Source organism: Callithrix jacchus, chromosome 2 (assembly GCF_049354715.1).
Source record: "Callithrix jacchus isolate 240 chromosome 2, calJac240_pri, whole genome shotgun sequence".
Classification (NCBI taxonomy): Eukaryota; Metazoa; Chordata; class Mammalia; order Primates; family Cebidae; genus Callithrix; species Callithrix jacchus.
Window position 1 is genome coordinate 2,824,170 of NC_133503.1, and position 17,641 is coordinate 2,841,810.

The 17,641-nt window shown below is 46.4% G+C and overlaps 1 long non-coding RNA gene across 5 annotated transcripts in view; it reads left to right on the forward strand.

Moving 5' to 3' along the window:
* Positions 1-17,641, forward strand: part of LOC128931440 (uncharacterized) — a 133,493-nt gene that overhangs the window by 8,319 nt on the left and 107,533 nt on the right. For 4 of the 5 annotated variants that reach the window (XR_013528402.1, XR_013528406.1, XR_013528404.1 and 1 more), the window contains exon 2: positions 15,946-16,057. The exons of the other annotated variant lie outside the window; for it this stretch is intronic. This is a non-coding gene — a long non-coding RNA (uncharacterized LOC128931440). The remainder of the gene's footprint in view (positions 1-15,945; positions 16,058-17,641) is intronic. 5 annotated transcript variants of the gene reach the window in all.

Sequence of the window (17,641 nt, forward strand, 5' to 3'; positions counted from 1 at the left end):
TTGAATATTGGCCCCCACTCTCTTCTGGCCTGTAGGGTTTCTGCTGAGAGATCTGCTGTGAGTCTGATGGGCTTCACTTTGTGGGTAACCCAACCTTTCTCCCTGGCTGCCCTTAGTATTTTTTCTTTCATTTCAACCCTGGTGAATCCGAAACTTATGTGCCTTGAGGTTGCTCTTCTTGAGGAATATCTTTGTGGTGATCTCTGTATTTTCTGGACTTGAATGGCGGCCTGGCTCGCTAGATTGGGGAAGTTCTTTCGGATAATATTTTGAAGTGTTTTCCAGCTTGGATTCACTTTCCCCGTCCTCTTCAAGTACACCGATCAAGTGTAGATTAGGTCTTTTCACATAATCCCATATTTCTGGAGGCTTTATTCATTTCTTTTCCCTCTTTTTTCTCTTTTCTTGCCTTCTCTTTTTATTTCATTGAGTTGGTCTTTGATCTCTGATATCCTTTCTTCTGCTTGGTCGACTTGGCTATTGAAACTTGTGTATGCTTCACAAAGTTCTTGTGCTGTGTTTTTCAGCTCCATCAAGTCACTTATGTTCTTCTCTAGGCTGGTTATTCTTTTCTGTTTGTTTGTTTGATTTAATAAAGTTTTATTTTTCCAAATGTACAGTTGGTTGGACCTTTCATGCGTCTCCACTAGCAGCTGGAAGATCTCCACCCTTGGTATTTCTGGTGTTAATCACTTGAGCTCTGTGCTTTGAAAGCAGTTTGATAAGTCCTAAGAAACTCCTGAAGGGCTGCCCTGACAAGGGAGCCTCACATCTTTAGTCTCTCAGAGACCACAGCTGGGGTTGTAAGTTTATAGTTGAGAACTTCCTTGCAGAGTTTGTCATAGGTAGCTTTGTCAAACAAGACTGTTACGGAGCTTGTCCTGAACTTTGCCTTTGGACCACTTCTTTTAGGCCTTGCCCCCGGATTTGTTCACTGGGTCTTTGTCTTTCTTGGCCAACTTTCTGGCATCTTTCTTCTTCTTGTCGTCCTTGGGCAGCGTTGCGAAGCTTGGAGAGCAGTGGCGAACCCTGCAACCACGCTAAGATGTCAGACAAAAAGTAGGCTGCGTGTTCTAGTTAGCATTTCATCTAATCTTTTTTAAGGTTCTTAGTTTCTTTGCATTGGGTTAAAACATGTTCTTTTAGCTCAGAGAAGTTTGTTATTACCCATCTCCTGAAGCCTGCTTCTGTCAGTTCGTTAAAATTGTTTTCTGACCTGTTTTGTTGCCATGCTGGTGAGTTGTTGTATCTCTCTGGGGAGCAGAGGCGTTCTGGACTTGGATGTTTTCGTCCTTTTTGCACTGGTTTCTTTCCATCTTCTGTGAGTGGACATCCTCTCTGTTACAGTTGGGGTCATTTCTCCTGTATGAGGCTTTTTTTTTCTTTTTTTAAATGCCTGTGTCAGTATGCCACTTGAGACAGTCTGTCCGTTGTCTGCCTGTGGAGGCGCTGCTGGGCTGCCTTGGTCCCAGCCAGGCTGCTGTTTAATCTTCACCTGGTTTCGGTACTGGTGGGGTGAGCCCCGCCTTCCCAACGGCGGGCTCTTTCCCTCTGCCAAGCCCTCTGTTCCCGGTGGAGGATGTGTTAATTGCGAAACTCTCCCAAGAGGGACTCTGGTTGCTGGATCTTGTTGGGGAGGGTCCTGTCTGGTCGTATCCCCCTCCCCGCTTTCAACCCTCCTGTCTGTGGGACGGGCAGTTCGTTTTTGCAAGCTTTCTTGGTATTAGTCCATATCTCCACCCTGGTCTGCACTAACAAGGCATTTGTCAGCCTGGGCTGTTGCCCGCGTCTGCGACTCTGGATGGTTCTCAGCAAGGTGGCGTTATCCTGGTCTGTGTGCTGTCGAAGAGTGAATTGCTGTTATGTGCTTCAAAGAGCCGAGGAGGTGATGCCCCCCCGCCATTCTCCATGCCTGTTACACTTTCCTGGTGGGGCAGTGCACTGCCTTGCCCCAGCTGGATGCCTTTGGGCTGCTTTTGCTGCCTTTTTGGGGGGTTAATCCCACCGTTCAACCAGTTCCTTTAAAACAAAACCGGTACCTTGCTCGGAGGCACAGATATCGCTCTGGTTCTGTCTCACTCAGTGGCAGCTGCACTCCAGAGAAGCTTCCTTTCAGCCATCTTCCCCACTTTACCGGCAAAATCGATGATTTGTATTCTGAATAAATAGAACATTAAGCTTGTATACATTTTGAAAATACAATTTTGATATTCTACTGTGTCATAGTCACAATGATTGCATATATACTGAATTTTTATGTACATTAAATTGTATTTTTTTTTTTTGAGATGGAGTTTCGCTCTTGTTACCCAGGCTGGAGTGCAGTGGCGCGATCTTGGCTCACCGCAACCTCCGCCTCCTGGGTTCAGGCAATTCTCCTGCCTCACCCTCCTGAGTAGCTGGGATTACAGGCGCGCGCCACCGTGCCCAGCTAATTTTTTGTATTTTTAGTAGAGACGGGGTTTCACCATGTTGACCAGGATGGTCTCGATCTCTCGACCTCGTGATCCACCCTCCTCGTCCTCCCACAGTGCTGGGTTACAGGCGTGATCCACCCTCCTCGTCCTCCCACAGTGCTGGATTACAGGAGTGAGCCACCGCGCCCGGCTGAAATATGTTTACGTTAACATTCTAACTTGCAACTGTGTATCTGTAAAGTCTTTTACATCAGACTCTGATTTATTGAGGCATTTGTTTGATGCCAGGTTAAGTGGCCCAGGCTCTGTGCAGGGGGTGAGGTTGAAGCAGGAAGAAGGGTGGTGAGGGGCAAGGGTGCCAGGATTAGGTTGGAATACTTCAGGGTGCTCTGAGGCTCCTCAAGATTTCCTGGCTGGCTGTGCTGCTGGCCTGGGCATCTGATGAGCCTGCAAAGGTGACTTTGAGAGGTGGGTCATCCAGGGGCTAGGACAGGGACTTAAGAGTCACGCTGTTGGCCTTGAATCCAATTCTACAGTTGGTAGCTGTGACCTGTCCATGCCTCAGTGACCTGCAGAACTGACCTCTGTCTGAGCCAGGTCCCATCTAGGCACTGTGGATCCATCCAGAAGGAAACCGCCCCAGGTTGCCCACTGTCCGCTTCCAGCTTTGTGCCATGTCTCAAAGGCTTTCTCAAGCAGATCTTGTCTCCTTCAAGGCCCTGATAATCTAGTGGAGGAGGTGAAACTCATCTGCCTTCATCCCTCTAGGCGCACCTCATGCCAGGTACATCTGTAGACATGGGCATGCTCCCAATCTTCCAAAGTTGGAGAAAGTCTCCAGGCTCAAGTGGGTATGTTAGAGCAGCTGCTGCCCTCTGGACACAGTGACAAAAGAACACTCTGGGCCTGGAGCCTTGATCTGGGGCATTGAACAAGGCTCTTGCACTTCTCTGAGCTCATTTCCCCATCCGGAATGTGCGCTGATTGTATCTCCCTGTGGGCACTGAGGGCTCATTGTTAGTTTGAGAGCCACAGTCTGGGGGTTTGGGCTGTATTTCTCCTTCAGTCCCATAGCTGGGGGAACCAGGGACTTTGTTGGGAGTACCCTAGGTATCAGTCTAGCTTCCTGCCCTTGGCTTTTGGATTCAGCATTTGAAGTAGTCTAGGGGGCAGATGGTCCTGGTGGGGCTTGGGGCTTCTCCCCAAACTGAGGTCACACTCAGAGCTAGAAATCTTGGTGCCTGCTCTGGGCTAAGGATGCACCTGGTCCCCAGGGTGCAGGTAACTGCCCACCTTACCTGGTTTCTGCCTGCTAGGGCTCATCTTCGGACCTCGGGACTTCCCATCCTGTTCCTCTCTGGCCTCCCTCTCTGGCCAGCCTTGAGCCTTTGTGGGTCCAACACTTTTTCTAGGCTGTCTCCTGGTTATCTTTCTGCCCTGAGGCCTGGCTCATGTTTCTCTCCCTCCCACTCACCAAGACCCACAGGGACCACTCCACACCCAGCTCAGCCCTATCCCCTTGGATAGTCCTTTCTCTTTCCTCAGGTGACCAGGTGCGTATCTTGGTGTCAGGATCTTCCCTGCCTACTGGTCACCTTGGTTACAGAGACCAAGGCATTTACTTGATATGAATGTCCTTGGTTCACTGTCTACATGGTCAGGGAGGGAGTCAATAATAGGCTTTTCACTTGCTACAAGAGCTCTTTCTCCCGGCCCCATGGCTCTAGGGTTGGAGCATGCTGTAGGAGACACACCCCTCACTTCCTGGCTGAGGACTGTGGGTCATCTCAGGTGATTTCAGTCTCCACATGCCCCACCCCCTCAGCTCCGCAAATACTAAGCAGTGTAGCCTGCCTAGGGGCCTATAATCCCAGCACTTTGGGAGGCCGAGGAGGGTGGATCACGAGGTCAAGAGATCGAAACCATCCTGGTCAACATGGTGAAACCCCGTCTCTACTAAAAATACAAAAAACTAGCTGGGCATGGTGGCGCGTGCCTGTAATCCCAGCTACTCGGGAGGCTGAAGCAGGAGAATTGCCTGAACCCAGAAGGCGGAGGTTGCGGTGAGCCGAGATTGCGCCATTGCACTGCAGCCTGGGTAACGAGCGAAACTGTCTCAAAAAAAAAGAAAGTTCTAGCGTCCTCTTCCTCCTGGATATTAGGAACAATATCACAGGGGAGGTTTACACACCCTGCAATATTTGTCAGTAACGTCTCCCTCTCCTCATGATTATTAGAAAGAAATCATGGGGAAGGAGTATATTCCCCGTTATACTGGGAGTAATATTAGAAATAATGTCACAGAAGGGGTGTACACCCCCAGGGATATGGGCAGTAATATCCACTCCTTCCCTGGATACTGGGAACAACAGCACAGGGCGGATGTACAGCCCCAGCCACATGGGGAGTAATGTCATCTCTCATCCCCTAGATATTAGGAACACAATCACAGGGGGGTTGTGTGCTTCCTGAGGTATTTAGAGTAATATCCTCTCCATTTTTGGATATTAGAAACAATATTACAGTGGTGGTGTACACTTCCTGCGATACTGAGAGTATAATCATCCTCTCTTCCCCAGATATTAGGAACTATATCAGAGCAGTATCACAGGGGCGTATACACTTAACTTTATCCTCTCCCCTCTAAGTATTAGAAACAATATCACAAAGGGTGATACATCCTTTGTGATGTACGTCCCTGGATATTAGGGTGGATATCGGGGCGGGGGTGGTGAACGCCTTCTAGAATATTGGGAGTAATATCATCCTCTTTCCCCCTGGATATTAGGAACAATATCATGGGGGTGGACACTGCTGCTTTATCGGGAGTAAAATTATTCTGTCCCCACCCCGGATATTAGGGGCAGTGTCATAGAGGTGCTGTACACCCCCTGAGATATGAAGAGTAATATTATTGTCCCCACCCCCGGATATTAGGGACAGTGTCATAGAGGAGGTGTACACCCCCTGCGATATGAAGAGTAATATTATTCTGTCCTCACCCCTGGATATTAGGGACAGTATCATAGAGGTGCTGTACACTCCCTGCGATATGAAGAGTAATATTCTGTCCCCCCGGATATTAGGGACAGTGTCATAGAGGAGGTGTACACTCCCTGAGATATGAAGAGTAATATTATTCTGTCCCCACCCCCGGATATTAGGGACAGTGTCATAGAGGAGGTGTACACCCCCTGCGATATGAAGAGTAATATTCTGTCCCCACCTGGACATTAGGGACAGTGTCATAGAGGAGGTGTACACCCCCTGCGATATGAAGAGTAATATTATTCTGTCCCCCCGGATATTAGGGACAGTGTCATAGAGGAGGTGTACACCCCCTGCGATATGAAGAGTAATATTATTCTGTCCCCCCGGATATTAGGGACAGTGTCATAGAGGAGGTGTACACCCCCTGCGATATGAAGAGTAATATTATTCTGTCCCCACCCCCGGATATTAGGGACAGTGTCATAGAGGTGCTGTACACCCCCTGCGATATGAAGAGTAATATTCTGTCCCCACCTGGACATTAGGGACAGTGTCATAGAGGAGGTGTACACCCCCTGCGATATGAAGAGTAATATTATTCTGTCCCCACCCCTGGATATTAAGGACAGTATCATAGAGGAGGTGTACACCCCCTGCGATATGAAGAGTAATATTATTCTGTCCCCACCCCCGGATATTAGGGACAGTGTCATAGAGGTGCTGTACACCCCCTGCGATATGAAGAGTAATATTCTGTCCCCACCTGGACATTAGGGACAGTGTCATAGAGGAGGTGTACACCCCCTGCGATATGAAGAGTAATATTATTCTGTCCCCACCCCTGGATATTAGGGACAGTATCATAGAGGAGGTGTACACCCCCTGCGATATGAAGAGTAATATTATTCTGTCCCCACCCCCGGATATTAGGGACAGTGTCATAGAGGAGGTGTACACCCCCTGAGATGTGAAGAGTAATATTATTCTGTCCCCACCTGGACATTAGGGACAGTGTCATAGAGGTGCTGTACACCCCCTGTGATATGAAGAGTAATATTATTCTGTCCCCACCTGGATATTAGGGACAGTGTCATAGAGGTGCTGTACACCCCCTGCAATATGAAGAGTAATATTATTCTGTCCCCACCCCCGGATATTAGGGACAGTGTCATAGAGGTGGTGTACACCCCCTGAGATATGAAGAGTAATATTATTCTGTCCCCCCGGATATTAGGGACAGTGTCATACAGGAGGTGTACACCCCCTGAGATATGAAGAGTAATATTATTCTGTCCCCACCCCCGGATATTAGGGACAGTGTCATAGAGGAGGTATACACCCCCTGCGATATGAAGAGTAATATTATTCTGTCCCCCCGGATATTAGGGACAGTGTCATAGAGGAGGTGTACACCCCCTGCGATATGAAGAGTAATATTCTGTCCCCCCGGATATTAGGGACAGTGTCATAGAGGTGGTGTACACCCCCTGAGATATGAAGAGTATTATTCTGTCCCCGCCTGGACATTAGGGACAGTATCATAGAGGAGGTGTACACCTCCTGCGATATGAAGAGTAATAATATTCTGTCCCCGCCTGGACATTAGGGACAGTATCATAGAGGAGGTGTACACCCCCTGCGATATGAAGAGTAATAATATTCTGTCCCCGCCTGGACATTAGGGACAGTATCATAGAGGAGGTGTACACCCCCTGCGATATGAAGAGTAATATTATTCTGTCCCCGCCTGGACATTAGGGACAGTATCCTAGAGGAGGTATACACCCCCTGCGATATGAAGAATAATATCCCCCTCTGCCCCGTTAGCTGTTAGAAGCAATGCTAAAGACGATGTGTACACCACCACGATACTGGGAGCAGTGTTAGCCTCTACCCCCCAGATACCAGGGAAAATGGCCCAGCACGGGTGTACAGTTCTTACGATATTGGGAGTAAAATCATCCTCTCCCTCCCCCCGATATTAGAAACACCACCACGGGGGGCGTGTACACCCCCTTCGATATTGGGAGCAATATAATTTTCTCCCTTCCGGGATATTAGAAAAAAGTATCACAGCGGGCATACACCTTCTGTGATATTGGAAGTCATATCCTCTCCTCCTCTGGATATCAGAAACACTGTCATAGTGGGGGTGTACGTCTGTGATATTGGGAGTAATATCATCCTCTCTGCCACCGCCACCCGGGATATTAGGAACAATCACAGAAGTGGGGTTAACACCCCTGCGATATTAGGAGTAATATTATCCTCTTCCCATGTGGATATCCGGAACCATATCACAGAATTGGTGAACACCCCCTGAGTTATTGGAATTAATATCGTTCTCTCCTGGATATTAGGATCAGTATCACAGGAAGTTGTACACCCCCTGTGAAGCTGGGTGTAATATTATGTTCTTCCCCCCTGGTTATTAGGAACAATACCACAGAAAGGTGTACACCTTCTGTGATCTTGGGAGTAATATTATCTTCTTCCCTTCTGGAAATTAAGAACAATGTCACAATGGGGGTTTACATACCCTGCGATGTTGGGAGCAATGTCAGCCTATCTCAGTCCCGTGCAGTGGCTCATGCCTGTAATCCCAGCACTTTGGGAGGCCGAGGCAGGTGGATCACTTGAGGTCAGGAGTTCGAGACCAGCCTGACTCAACATGGAGAAACCCCATCTCTACAAAAACACAAAAAATTAACCAGGTGTGGTGTCGCATACCTATAATCCCAGCTACCTGGGAGGCTGAGGTGGAGGAATCGCTTGAACACAGGAGGCAGCGGTTGCAGTGAGTTGAGATCACACCACTGCTGCACTCCAGCCTGGCAACAGAGCAAGATTCCATCTCAAAAAAAAAAAAAATATTTATGAATAGTTTCCAAACTTTGGAGGGATCAAGGAGCGAGAGGAAAAACATACGCTTCCACTCACCTTTTTCACAAAATTGTGGTTTACCAAATCACTGTAAATTATAGATGACTTCTAAGAAAGACGTTTCTTAAATCTAGAAAACAAAACAAGGAAGGTCCGGGTGCGGGGCTCACACCTGTAATCCCAGTACTTCGGGAGTCCCAGGCAGGGGGAGGGAGGGGAAACGGGGAGGGGAAGAAGGGACTGGGATCAGCTGAAATTAGAAATTTGCGACCAGCCTGACCAACATGGTGAAACCCCATCTCTACTAAAAAACACAAAAATTAGCTGGGTGTAGTGGCGTGTGCCTGCAGTCTCAGCTACTCGGGAGGCTGACGCAGGAGAATTACTTGAACTCAGGAGGCAGAAGTTGTGGGGCGCCAAGATTGCACCACTGCATTCCAGCCTGGGTGACAGAGTGTGACTCTCTCAAAAAAAAAAAAAAAAAAAGTAGGGCTGGGCGCGATGGCTCATGCCTGTAATCCCAGCACTTTGGGAGGCCGAGGCAGGTGGATCACGAGGTCAAGAGATCGAGACCATCCTGGTCAACATGGTGAAACCCCGTCTCTACTAAAAATACAAAAAATTAGCTGGGCATGGTTGCATGTGCCTGTAATCCCAGCTACTCAGGAGGCTGAGGCAGGAGATTTCCCTGAACCCAGGAGGCGGAGGTTGCAGTGAGCCGAGATCACGCCATTGCACTCCAGCCTGGGTAATGAGTGAAACTCCATCTCCAAAAAAAAAAAAAGTAATAAATCAAAAATGTTTTAAATACAAGTTATAAAAACATTGTCTTAATAGATTTTTTGTTTTGTGTGATCTTATCAGTTTTTTGAAGCCTTAGGTTTCCTTTTTAGAGTTCTAGAAATTGGTTTTCAGTTCATTGATTTTTATTTTTATTTTTGAGACTGCGTCTCACTGTCGCCCAGGCTGGAGAGCAGTGGCACAATTTTGGCTCACTGCAATCTCCACCTCCCAGATTCAAGCTATTGTCCTGCCTCAGCCTCCTGAGTAGCTGGGATTACAGACATGAACCACCACACCTGGCTAATTTTTGTATTTTTAGTAGACACGGGCTGGTCTCAAACTCTTGACCAGAAGTGATTCACTGGCCTTGGCCTCTGAAAGTGCTGGGATTACAGGTATGAGACACTGCACCCAGCCCATTAATTTTTTAAAAAATACTTTAATGTATTGAGGGGGTATAAGTGCGAGTTTCCCACATGCCTGTGCCACATTGTGGTGAAGCCTGGGTAGTTCATTGATGTGAGTTGTCAGAAACCTGTGTTCAAGAGGGCTCCTTAGAGTTTTTTCCATAAAAGGCAAATTTGTGGGCAGGGCTCGGTGGCTCATGGCTGTAATCCCAGCACTTTGGGAGGCTGAGGCTGGTGGATCATGAGGTCAGGAGCCCAAGAACAGCCTGGCCAACATGGTGAAACCCCATCTATACCGCCATCAATTAGCTGGGCGTGGTGGCAGGTACCTGTAGTCCCAGCTGCTTTGGAAGCAGAGGCAGAAGAATTGCCGGAACCCAGGAGGCAGAGGTTGCAGTAGAGTAGGTGTCCAGCCTAGGTGACAGAGCGAGACTGTCTCAAAAAAAAAAAAAAAAAAGAAAAGAAAAAAAAATTTAGACTATTGCTGATTACAAATATTTTTAGAGAATTCAAAATGATAACTGTGGTTGATGGAAACAATAGTTATGATGAGAATTGATGCAAGTTCCCAATTGACAAGAAACTTTAATTTCTTATTTTATGTGCAGCGTTTTAAGACAGTAACCAGAATCATGACTGACAGCGTCACATCATGACCACCAGACCTTTTTTTGTTTTTGAGACGGAGTCTCTCTTTGTTGCCCAGACTGGAGTGCAGTGCAGTGATCTTGGCTCACCAGAACCTCCTCTTCCTGGGTTCAAACAATTCTCCTGCTTCAGCCTCCTGAGTAGCTGAGATTACAGGCATGTGCCACCTTGCCTGGCTAATTTTTGTATTTTTAGTAGAGACAGGGTTTCACCATTTTGGCCAGGCTGGTCTCGAACTCCTGACCTTGTGATCTGCCCGCCTTGGCTTCCCAAAGTGCTGGGATTACAGGCATGAGCCACCTCACCTGGCTGGAACACCAGACTTTTATAAATTTTATAAAATCTTCAGAATGCATTAACAACTTTTCTTTTATGATATGGAGTCTCGCTCTGTCACCCAGGCTGGAGTGCAGTGGAGTGATCTCAGCTCACTGCAACCTCTGCCTTCCTGATTCAAGCAATTCTGCCTCAGCCTTCCAAGTGGCTGGGACTATAGTCATGTGTCCGCACATTTGGCTAATTTTTGTATTTTTAGTAGAGACGTGGTTTCACCATATTGGTCAGGCGGGTCTTGAACTCCTTGACCTCAGTTAATCCACATGCCTCAGTCTCCCAAAGTGCTGGGATTATAGGCATGAACGACCATGCCCAGCCATTAATAACATGTGTATACACATATGGCTTCAGCAAATATTTAGCATAACAATCAAAATTACAAATCATAACATTAAAATTTTGTAAATGTATATAATTTTTGAAACATGTATATCAACAATATACCTATAAATATAACTGGGGTGAGATCTACTGTCACCTCCTCTGACAGTGCCCTCCCATGCAGTATCACCACATTTGACAGTGCCCACCCATACAACCTGCCAGATAAATCTAGTCATTTAATATCCCTGCAAGACCAGAGATATATTCTTTAGACTCCCCGAGGGACCCAGCTGACCCAAAGTTAATTTTAAACCAAAAATACTTGATTTGGGATTTCGATGCTGGTGAAACCCATCAAAGATAACAAGTTTGAAAACACTTGATCAGAAGAGAATCACAGGTCACTTTTAAAAGAATATTCAGACAGGGCACAGTGGCTGATGCCTGTAACCCCAGCACTTTTGGAGAACACGGGTGGATCACGAGGTCAGGAGATCGAGACCATTTTGGCTAACATGGTGAAACCTCGTCTCTACTAAAAATACAAAAAATTAGCTGGGCATGGTGACACGTATCTGTAGTCCCAGCTACTCAGGAGGCTGAGGCAGGAGAATCACTTGAACCCAGGAGGTGGAGGTTTTAATGAACCGAGATTGTGCCACTGCACTTCAGCCTGGGTAACAGAGCAAGACTCAGTCTCAAAAATAAATAAATATAAAGAATATTAATTTAACCAGACTTCAAAAGCAATACAGAAAGTTACATGGATATAAAAACCTTAATCCTTTAGGCCTGGTGCAGTGGCTCATGCCTGTAATCCCAGCACTTTGGGAGGCCAAGGCAGATGGATCACCTGAGGTCAGGAGTTCGAGATCAGCCCGTTCAACATGGCAAAACCCCATCTCTACTAAAAATACAAAAATTAACCAGGCATGGTGGCACATGCCTGTAATCCCAGCCACTAGGAAGACTGAGTCACGAGGATCGCTTGAATCTGGGAGGCAGAGGTTGCAGTGAGCCGAGATCATGCCACTGCGCTCCAACCTAGGCAACAGAGAGAGACTCAGTCTCAAAACCAAACGAAAAAACCTTCAGCCCTTTAAAGCTCAGTTTTGCTCAATAAAAAAAAAAAAATACTTGAATTTAATCGAACAGGATGAGTGTATAGAGGGTTATGGGTGTACACACATGATGACGTCAGCCATGTCTCCATTTGCCACCTGATTACACATTAGAATGGCATCTTTACTGACCAGAAAGCCATTATTATAGGTGGTATAGGAGGCACTCTTGGACTTGAGACAAGAATATCGTTGTGTAGAAATGTCATCGATTGTGTTAAAATTATTCTTCATGGGCTAGAGAACACATAGCATGGCCTTTAGCATGAGACAGGCTTTGATTGGCTGCGAGGTCTCAGCACTTACCAGCTGTGTCACGTTGATGAGATGGGCTTTGATTGGCTGTGAGGTCTCAGCACTCAGCTGCTGTGTCACGTTGATGAGATGGACTTTGATTGGCTGCGAGGTCTCAGCACTTACCAGCTGTGTCACGTTGATGAGACGGACTTTGATTGGCTGCGAGGTCTCAGCACTTACCAGTTGTGTCACGTTGATGAGATGGGCTTTGATTGGCTGTGAGGTCTCAGCACTCAGCTGCTGTGTCACGTTGATGAAATGGGCTTTGATTGGCTGCGAGGTCTCAGCACTTACCAGCTGTGTCACCTTGATGAGATGGACTTTGATTGGCTGCGAGGTCTCAGCACTTACCAGCTGTGTCACGTTGATGAGATGGGCTTTGATTGGCTGTGAGGTCTCAGCACTCAGCTGCTGTGTCACGTTGATGAGATGGGCTTTGATTGGCTGCAAGGTCTCAGCACTTACCAGCTGTGTCACGTTGAGGAGATGGGCTTTGATTGGCTACTAGGTCTCAGCACTTACCAGCTGTGTCACGATGAGGAGATGGGCTTTGATTGGCTGTGAGGTCTCAGCACTCACCAGCTGTGTCACCTTGGACAAAGTGCTTCATCATTCTGAAACTTAGATTTTTGTTGTTGTTTGTTTGTTTGTTTGTGGTGAGATGGAGTTTTGCTCTTGTCACCCAGGCTGGAGTGTAATGGCGCAATCTTGGCTCACTGCAACCTCCTTCTCCTCGGTTCAAGTGATTCTCCTGCCTCAACCACAGGAGCCCTGGGATTACAGGCACCCATTACTACACCCGTCAATTTTTTGTGTTTTTAGTAGAGATCGGGTTTCACCATGTTGGCCAGGCTGGTCTCGAACTCCTGACCTCAGGTGATCCACCTGCCTCGGCCCCCCAAAGTGCTGGGATTACAAGCGTGAGCCACCGTGCCTGTCCAAGACTCAGTTTTTCAGGGAAAAATAACTGTGTCCTATGTAAGCTTGCTAGCAGGTTTAAGTGTAATAATGAGTGGGAATGACTTTGCACCGAAACTACCATGTAGTAACAGCTTAATTAATGTTAACCCTTATCATTATCATAGAAGAATGTAAGTTACAGGAGAGAGGAACCCTGTCAGTTTGTTTTCTGCTATAGCTCAAGACCATGAATCATGGCTGGCATATAGTAGGCATTTATGTACTTATTTGATTTAATTGATTGATTAATTTATTTATTTAGAGATGGAGACTCACTCTGTTGTCCAGGCTGGAGTGCAGTGGCTTCTGCCTCAGCCTCCCTAGTAGCTGAGGATTACAGGTGTGCACTACCACGCCTGGCTAATTTTTACTTTTAGTAGTGATGGGGTTTCACCATGTTGGCCAGGCTGGTCTCAAACTCTTGCCTCAAGTGATTCACCTGCCTTGGCCTCCCAAAGTGTTGGGATTACAAATGTGAGCCACTGCACCTGGCCCATAGTAGGCATTTAATGATATTTGTTGAACAAATATTTATCATTCTTGGCATTCAGAAAGGGGGTGGGGAAGATTTTTAAATAAATAAATATATTATATATATACGCACACACATCTATATATATGTATATAAATATATATTTAATATGTATAAGTAATAAATATATATACGTGTGTGTGTGTGTGTGTGTGTGTATATATATATATATATATATATTTTTTTTTTTTTTTTTCTTTTTTTTTGAGGCAGAGTTTTGCTTTTCTTTCCCAGGTTGGAGTGCAATGATGCAATCCTGGCTCCCACAACCTCTGCCTTCCAGGTTTAAGTGATTATCCTGCCTCAGCCTCCCAAGTAGCTGGGATTACAGGGATGCTCCACCACACCTGGCTTTGTGTTTTTAGTAGACATGGGGTTTCTCCTTGTTGGTCAGGCTGGTCTTGAACTCCCAACCTCGGGTGATCCGTCCACCTCACCCTCCCAAAGTGCTGGGATTACAGGCATGCGTCACCATCCCCGGCCTAAATAACAGTATGTTTTAAAAAGCCACATTGTGCTACAATAACTATTTCTCTTGCATATTTAGGAAATTGAGGTTTTTTTCTAAAACATGGACATACCGGAAATAGGATGCAAAATGTGCACGAATGTTTTAGAGACAGTTTGAGGTTTCCAAGAGATTTTGTGCTGGGGAGGCTGCTTGCTTCAAGCTCCCAAAGCTCTGGGAGGACATAGTATTCATCCTCCCTCAGCAGAGGCCATGAGGCTAGAAGTCCTGGGGAGCACCCAAGCCTTGGGCTTTCAGCATAGTGTCTTTATTGTTTGGGCCCATGGCACAGAGAGGTCCCAGGTCTCTGGCTTCCTGTGACCTTTGCCTTCCTTGCCAATAGAAAATGTGACCCTTCGAAGCAAGAAACTTGAGGGCATGGATCACCCCAGCCCTGGCATCTGCCCAGAGCTTGAGACGGAAGAACATTCTCCAGCTACCTCACAGGGCTGGCATAGGCACTCGTTGCTCTGTGGATCACCCAGCTGTGTCGGACAACATGAACCCCATCTGCAGGAATGCGAGGAGGAAAATACAAAAGTCTTTACCTGAGCCCTGAGAAACCTTTAGGCTAGCCAGTGTGGGACCTGTGGTGGAGAGAGAGCGTATTGACGATCGTGTGTACTTACACTCTAGGGTCAGCAGGTGGCACTGTGGCCTCATCTGTGGCTCTGAAAAGGAAGCTTTGGAAGGAGATCATCACAGCTAATGTTTAAAAAGCCCCTACCATGTGCCAAATTATTCATCCCTGGCAACAACGTAAGGAGCTAGGGATTCTTATTATCTGTATTTTATTCTATTTTTTTGAGACGGAGTTTCGCTCTTGTTACCCAGGCTGGAGTGCAATGGTGCCATCTCGGCTCACTGCAACCTCTGTCTCCTGGGTTCAAGCAATTCTCTCCTGTCTCAGCCTCCTGAGTAGCTGGGAGTACAGGCATGTGCCACCATGCCCAGCTAATTTTTGTTGTTGTTTTTTCTCAGTGGAGACAGGGTTTCACGATGTTGACCAGGATGGTCTCGATCTCTTGACCTCATGATCTACCCGCCTCAGCCTCCCAACGTGCTGGGATTATAGGCATGAGCCACCGTGCCCAGCCAATTATCTGTATTTTATAGCGAAGGAAACAGAGACATAAAGAGGTGAATTATCTTGCTCAGATCACTCAGCTCATAAGTGGTGGAGGCCGAATCGGACCTAAACAGTGTGGCTGCAGAGGCCACATGCATTGATTCCACAAGTGTTTACTGAGCACCTGCCATGTACAAGGCTTTGTGTGATCAAATACGGTTATGATTAATATGAAAATGACAAGTCACTGATACTTTTTAGAGGTAAGATTTTTTTTGTAGGTTTCAGACACAGAACTGTATATACAATAATAGTGAAATTGATCCCACTAATTATGACAGAAATGACGATACATTTAAATGAGTTGGATGTTTTAGAGATATATATCATGAATTCTTGACAGGAACTGAATGAGGAATGAAATTTATTATTCCCATTTCGTGCAGAAGGAAACTGAGGTGAAGAGGGGTAAAGTAATTTTGCGTGGCATGAAGTAGAAATCCAAAGTGCAGGAGTTTGAACTTGGTTCTGACCTTTTCTGAGGCCCCCATGCTCCTGACCACCATAGACTCAAGCATCACCTTGTTTTTCCACTCACTCCACAAACTTTTTTAAAAAAATTATCTAATAGGTTAGCACTCATCATGAGCTTCTGTTCCCATTCTGCAGGTGGTGAAGGCCTCCATTGTCCTGACCCCACAGTTTCTGTCCCATGACCAGGGTCAGCTGCAGCAGCAGCACATAATGTCAGTGCCATCCCGCATGCGAGCACCTGAGGAAGGTGAGTGCGTGCAGGCAGATGGGGCCTGGCGCCCTTGAACAGTTCCTAGGTCTCGGCTGCTCCACATCTCACAGGCGGCCATGCTGGGGGAAGCGTAGGCAGACACAGTTATGGCTTTTTCCTCCTTTTTCCTTCCATGCCAGTGTCTTGGGGATGGGGCAGAGTAGTTGACTTATTTGGATAAGAACTGCTATCTTGTGTCAGAAACCCAGAAAGAATCACTGCTGCATGTTAACCTAAAGTAAAACAACCAGACAAGTGCCCAACGATACTTACAAAGGTGATTTATTTATTTGAGACAGAGTCTTGCTCTCTTGCCCAGGCTGGAGTGCAGTGGTGTGATCTTGGCTCACTGCAACCTCTGCCTCCTGGGTTCAAGCAATTCTCCTGTCTCAGCCTCCTGAGTAGCTGTAACTATAAGCATGTGCCACCACACCTGGCAAGTTTTTGTATTTTTAGTAGAGACGGGGTTTTGCTGTGTTAGCCAAGCTGGTATTGAACTCCTGACCTCAGGCAATCCTCCTGCCTCATCCTCCAAAGGTCTGTGATTACAGGGGTTAGCCACTGCGCTTAGCCTAAAGGTTACTTATTATCCTGCAAAATTTAGGCTGGGTGTGGTGGCTCATGCCTGTAATTCCAGCATGTTGGGAGGCAGAGGTGGGTGGATCACCTGAGGTTAGGAGTTCAAGACCAGCCTGACCAGTATGGCGAAACCTCGTCTCTACTAAAAATGCAAAAATTAGCCAGGCGTGGTGGTGCATGCCTGTAGTCTCAGCTAGTCAGGATGCAGAGACAGGAGAATTGCTTGGACCCAGGAGGCGGAGGTTGCAATTAGCTGAGATTGTACCACTGCACTTCAACCTGGGCACAGAGCGAGACTCTGTCAAAAAAAAAAAAAAAATTATCCTGAAAACCTTGAAAAGGAAACAAATGGGCAGCTTCTAAACTGTTTTTTTTAGACATGATTCATAATAAATTCTCTATTACATATATATGTTCTATATTTCTGAATAAAAGACTTAACAAAGTCATATTTACAACATGTAATACATATTTTTTATTCTACTTCATTTGTTTTGAATGCTCTTTGCAATTTAGAGTCCAATAGTAATAGTTAAATTACTCATTAAATTGAGCATTAACTTGTCATTTAACATGATAGTCTCAAAAATGTTCTTTTGTTTTTGAGCTAAAAATATTTTAACGATATACTATTTAAGAGAAAAACACTGGCTATGAAAGAATACACTTGGTTTATTATTTTTTGAGACAGAGTCTCACTTTGTCACTCAGGCTGAAGTGCAGTGTTGTGATCTCAGCTCACTGCCACTTCTGCCTCCCTGGGTTCAAGTGATTCTTCTGCCTCAGCCTCCTGAGTACCTGGCATTACAGGTACACACCACCACTCCTGGCTAACTTTTGTATTTTTTAGTAGAGACAGGATTTCGCCATATTGGCCAGACTGATCTTGAACTCCTGACTTTGTGATCCGCCCACCATGACCTCCCAAAGTGCTGGGATTGCAGGCGTGAGCCACTGTGCCTGGCCCATAGTTTTATCCTATCTGTTTAAAAACGCCTGTAA